The sequence below is a fragment of the Myxocyprinus asiaticus genome, chromosome 2 (genome assembly GCF_019703515.2).
Source record: "Myxocyprinus asiaticus isolate MX2 ecotype Aquarium Trade chromosome 2, UBuf_Myxa_2, whole genome shotgun sequence".
In the NCBI taxonomy this organism is placed as follows: Eukaryota; Metazoa; Chordata; class Actinopteri; order Cypriniformes; family Catostomidae; genus Myxocyprinus; species Myxocyprinus asiaticus.
This window is the reverse complement of record NC_059345.1, coordinates 51,977,691-51,983,892: the sequence shown is the minus strand read 5'-3', so window position 1 is coordinate 51,983,892 and position 6,202 is coordinate 51,977,691. Positions and strand designations below refer to the sequence as shown.

At 35.9% G+C, this 6,202-nt stretch overlaps 1 protein-coding gene across 1 annotated transcript in view; it reads right to left on the bottom strand.

The window, feature by feature from the left end:
- Positions 1–6,202, bottom strand: part of cgnl1 (cingulin-like 1) — a 238,340-nt gene that overhangs the window by 98,585 nt on the left and 133,553 nt on the right. The gene's annotated exons all lie outside the window — the stretch shown is intronic.

Below are 6,202 nucleotides of genomic sequence, written 5' to 3'. Positions count from 1 at the left end.
TGGATTGTCTTGTTAAACATAATATACATTTTTTATCGTTAATTATACAGTAAAATTATACTTTATAGATTTTTTTTTCAAAATTTCATTGTTAAATTACAGTGGCAAGAAAAAATAAGTGAACACTTTGAATTAGCTAGTTTTCTGCATTAATTGGTCATAAAATATGATCTCATCTTCATCAAAGTCACAAGCGAAAACAAAGCACAGTGTGCTTAAATTAACAACACACAAACAATTATAAACTTTTATGTCTTTTTTGAACATGTCCCATTAAAAATTAACAGTGCTGTGGAAAAAGTTAATCCAACAAAAAAGGCAAAGTCAGGTAAACCTGGCATCCAATTAATGAAACGAGATTAGAGGTGTGGGTTTGAGCTACTTTGACTTACATATAAAAAGCACTCAAACATTTTGAGTTTACTATTCACAAGAAGCATCTACTGGCATGGAGCATGCCTCGCAAAAAAGAGATTTCTGAAGACCTGCGATTAAGAATTGTTGCGTTGCATAAATCTGGAAAAGGTTACAAAGTTATCTAAAAAAGCTTAGATATTCATCTGTCCACAGTTAGACAAATTGTCTATAAATGTAGTCGATTTAATACTGTGAGTACTCTCCCTAGAAGTGTCCGTCAAGCCAAGATGACTCAAAGGGCACACCGCAGAATAGAGTGACAGCTAAAGACTTGGAGTCATTGGAACTGGTTAACATCTCTGTGAGATCTCCTGTGTACATTACAGAAAATATTAAACAGGCATGGTATCCATGGTAGGACACCATTAAGGAAGCTGTTGCTTTCCAACAAAAACATTGCTGCGTGCCTGAAGTTTGCAAAAGACCACCTTAACACACCACAACACTACTGGGAAAATGTTTTGTGGACTGATAAAACTAAAGTTGCATTTTTTTGGGAAGAACATGCAGCACTACGTATGGCGTAGTAAGGGCACTGCATGCCAACATGAAAAACATCATCCCAACGGTGAAGTAAGGTGGTGGGACCATCATGATTTGGGGCTGCTTCGGGGTCTGGACTGCTTGCCATCATCGATGGAAAAATTAATTCCAAAATTTATCAAGATATCCCACAGGGTAGAGTGGCTGTGCGTCAGCTGAAGCTCAGTAGACGTTGGGTGATGCTGCAGAACAATAACCCTAAACATTGAAGTAAATCCACTACAGAATGGCTTCAAAAAAAGAAAATTCACCTTTTGGAGTGGCCCAGTTAGCCCAGACCTTAACCCAATAAAGATGCTTTGGAAGGACCTCAGGAGAGCAGTTCACACTAGACATCATAAGAATATGGCAGAGCTGAAGCAGTTCTGTAAGAAAGAATGGTCCAAAATTCCTTCTGATTGTTGTGCAGGTCTAATCTGCAGCTATCGGAAATGCTTGGTTGAAGTTGTTGCTGCCAAAGAAGAATCGACCAGTTATTAAAACCAAGGGTTCACTTACTTTTTCCACAGCACTGTGAATGTTTAACCTCCTGAGACCCCTGTGTGACTGCTGTGTGCATTTTCCGTTTCACTTTTTGATTTGTAACTATTAGCAACTAATAAACAAGCACACACACACACACACACACACACACACACACACACAAAAAGCAAATAGTTTTCCTAAAAATGTATGTCCACATACAGTATGTTGACAGCGAGAATATGTTGTGAAATTTTAAGAAATACCAAGCTATAGAACGTGTGCTATTCCAGGAGTGTTGGTTATTCATGTTTTCGAGACGTTACATACATTACAGCTGATTTTCTGTAAAGCTGAATTAATGATTCTTATTCAAAGTAATGTCCAGCATCAACCAATCACTGCCAACCATGTTAAAATAAAATGTAGCATTATAAAATTCTATGTAGTGATTATCATTGTCCCATGTCAGCCAAACATGTTGAGTGGTCCACACATCATCTGCAGCCTGAAACTGAACTTTTGACCTCCAGTGTGCTGTCTGTCTTCACTGGTCTCAGAACAGTTTGAAATGCACCTTATTTTCATCCTAACGCCATATAAAGCCTCTGAAAGCAACCCATTTATTCTCAAAGTGAAAATGCACACTAAATAAATAGGAATGCATTTACTAATGTTAATTAATAGAATCGTATTGCACAGTGATAACAAAATAAAACATAACAAAATGTATATTAAAATTAAGCTAAATGACCCCACAGATGTGTTAGAGTTTAAAGTTATTCAAAATAAATAACATGATTTTTCTACTTTTTAGCAAATACAGTACCAGTGTCCACATATGTAGACTCATGTTTATCAGGGCGCTGACAAGCAAAAAATGAACAAAACTAGAAACTTTACAACCAATCAGGTTTCAATGAAAAAAGTAAAGAGATTCCTTACCAGAGGCACTTTTGTAGGCCCTGCATCCATAGGAGCACTTCAAGGAAATCGATGGCATGCTGTTGTGTCACGTGACTCGGTGCAGCAGAAGTTTAATCCTTAAATGACAATCTAGAGTTTTGTGAACAGTATTCAGTCGGATTTTATTCATTTAAATTATGCATTACAACATCCACGCATGTGGACGCGGGGTCACACGAGGTTAATGGGATGTGTTCAACAAAGAAATGAAATATTATAATTGTTTGCATGTTGTTTGCTTAAGCACATTGTGTTTGTGTTTATTTGTGACTTGAAGATGAGATCACATTTTATGACCAATTAATGCACAAAATCAGCTTATTCCAAAGGGTTCACATACTTTTACTTGCTACTGTACATGTATTGTCTTGTTAAATATTTTATCATTTTTTACCATATAAGGTAACTAACTACCCGTAAACCTAATCCTGTAGCAGTTTTTTTTTTTTTACATTCTTTTTCCTTTAAAATTGCAGAAATGTACAGTGTAATGAAAAGATACTGTAGGGTATGTGTTGAACAGCTAATTCAATCCAGACAGGATTTTTTGTTTTTTAACTAGTATTTAATGCTTTTAAATAAGCCATACAATAATTAAAAGATTTGCTTATCGAAGTACATGTTAGTAAGAATACATGATGAAAATGTATTTACTCATTTGAAGATGTTAAGGACTCAAATGTCTATTCCATAGTCAATTAATTAGATCCAAAATCCTTACTATGTACAGTATTAAGTGAACCCTGAATTAAAGGGCCACACATTTGGGATCATGCTTTTTTAAACTGATTGCAGACTGACCAAATAAAAAGTGTTTTGAGCACAAGGGATATCAGGTGTGATGAACTAATGCAATAATGTTGTTCACTTTCAGTCCGATATGTTGGTTAGGTGTGAACAACCATTTGAGGCTGCATTTTTAAAACATGAATGGTACGATTTTAGCATGCAAGTGTAGGTTGCATATGATGCTGAAATTGGTGGTGTTTGTAAGTAGCGGAAATTGTCCTACTTGCCTTAAGAAATGTGTCTAAACATGGGAGGCTTATTACACTTGCTGCCAAATCTTTATTTGATGGCAAGTTTCAAATGGCATAAAGCACGAATGGTGCTGCTACATAATGAATTTGGTTTCAGAATCATCGAATGTAACCACAATAGTATGTGATAAATGTTTTATGTGATTGACAGAAAAATAAAAGTAGGCAAAAGGGGAGGAGCATTAAAATTTTGGACTTTGTAATAAAAATACAAGGACAATATTTTTAGTGCAGATAGTTATTCATGTAATTTCTTTCTCTCTCGTACACCTTTATGGTCATTACACATAAGCTTCATAATACAGACATGGGTAGAAAAATATACCACAACATTCCTCTTTAAGCATAACATAATATCCATCTGCATTTAACATTAATATATATCTTGTCCAAAGTTTAAGACTTGTAGCATCACTTGTAAAAGCCTAAGCATCGCTATGTTCTACATTCTGGAGAGAATAGATTTTAATTTGACTATGTACAAGGTGTAATGGTTGCTTAAGATATCACATGTATACATACAATACAATATAGCATCTTGCGGTCATATACAGTTCCAGCATTATGGAAAAACTGCCTCTCAAAGAGAACTCTAGAACACTTAAATGGCATCACTTTGGCACTTTTACGGCAATGAATTATCTATAGAGAGGAATGATTATATAAACAATGACATCATTCTTGTATCATCATGTTTGTATTGACACCAGTCTCAACATTCAAGCATTTCGCTGTTTACAGTGCATTAAAATAATGTGCGATGAGACCATTTACATGAAGGGTGATAATGGATGCGGTTTTGTCCTTCAAGTGTCTCTTCTGCGGACCTGCATTCAGTAAATTTGAAAAAGCAGCAGAAACTAAGGGTAACTTCCTCTGTAAAAGCATTCCATATTACATCTTAACAATAGATCCTCCATTTCCTGTCCTGTTTTTATTTTATTGATATTATAAGAAAAGTAAATAAGACAGAAAATAAACAACTCTTAAGTATATGAAACAAATTCTTAGGTCCAATTTCATATGGAAAATGTATAAGAGTCCTTTTTGCCTCTATTATAATTAACGATCTACTTTTACGAACCTGTGTTTCGACTTAGCATTTAGATGTAATTCATAAATGATTTCCCTACATTTATTTCCTTTTTTATATTGCAAGTTTTACAACTTGCTGTCTTTCAAGCAAACCTTGATAGCTGAAACGTTGAAAAATGTACAGCACTGTAATTCCATTACTTGTACATGATACAGAGTAAGTCTTAGTACAGTCCTAAACATTACTTAATAACAGAAGGGAAATGTCTACCTTCTCCAAAACAATTTACCTCTTAAAATTCCCATGCACCTGTTCTGATGCATCCACATGCAACCCTTGCATGCATTTAAAGAAATCCAACCTTCACTGCTTTAGTGTCCTCTCCTTGATAACATCTACTGATTAATGTTACATGTTAATTTAGATGTTGCTCAAGACCACTGCAGGTGACAAATAAGGAAGCATCACATAACTAATTGATAACCTTTTTGTCGATTCAAGCAATACATTTTAACACACATGGGCCTAAAATGTTACACTATTATGTATTTAGGTTAATTATTTGGTTACATGACGTTACATGTGTGAACTCTGCACTTGTATCTGTCTTTTATAGTCTAATGACTGTACAGAGGAGAGGCAGTAATAAATAACATCAAGCTTTCTAAGTTTCCAGGCTTTGCTGAACGCCTCATAAAAATATACATAAAATTCTGTAGCCTCATAATTTTCAAGTAAATGTATTAGCTAATATTCATAGAACTTACATTGATCAGCCACAACATTAAAACCACCTGCCTAATATTGTGTAGGTCCCCCTTGTGCCGCCAAAACAGCGTCAACCCGCATCTCAGAATAACATTCTGAGATTATATTCTTCTCACCACAATTGTACAGAGTGGTTATCTGAGTTACCGTAGACTTTGTCAGTTTGAACCAGTCTGACCATTCTCCGTTGACCTCTCTCATCAACACGTCTAAAGATCTGCCACTCACTGTATGTTTTTTGTTTTTGGCACCATTCTGAGTACATTTTAGAGACTGTTGTGTGTGAAAATCCCAGGAGATCAGCAGTTACACAAATACTCAAACCAGCCCATCTGGCACCAACAATCATGCCACACTCCAAATCACTGAGATCACATTTTTTTCCCCATTCTGATGGTTGATGTGAACATTAACTGAAGCTCCTGACCCGTATCTGCATAATTTTATGCACTTCACTGCTGCCACACGATTGGCTGATTAGATAATTGCATGGATGATTGTTGGTGCCAGATGGGCTGGTTTGAGTATTCCTGTAACTGCTGATCTTCTGGGGTTTTCACGCACAACAGTCTCTAGAATTTACTATGAATGGTGCCAAAAACAAAAAACATCCAGTGAGCGGCAGTTCTGAGGATGGAAATGCCTTGTTGATGAGCGAGGTCAACAGAGAATGGCCAGACTGGTTCGAACTGACAAAGTCTACGGTAACTCAGATAACCGCTCTGTACAATTGTGGTGAGAAGAATATCATCTCAGAATGTTATTCTGAGATGCGGGTTGGCACTGATTTGGCGGCACGAGGGGGACCTACACAATACTAGGCAGGTGTATTTAATGTTGTGGCTGATCGGTGTATATGCTAATATTCTTTATTAAAAAAAAAATTAAAAAAAAGAGACAATCCAAAATTAAACCTAAGAAAGTTGCTTATATGTAAGTTGGGGCTAGTTTTGACTTATGGAAGATTAAT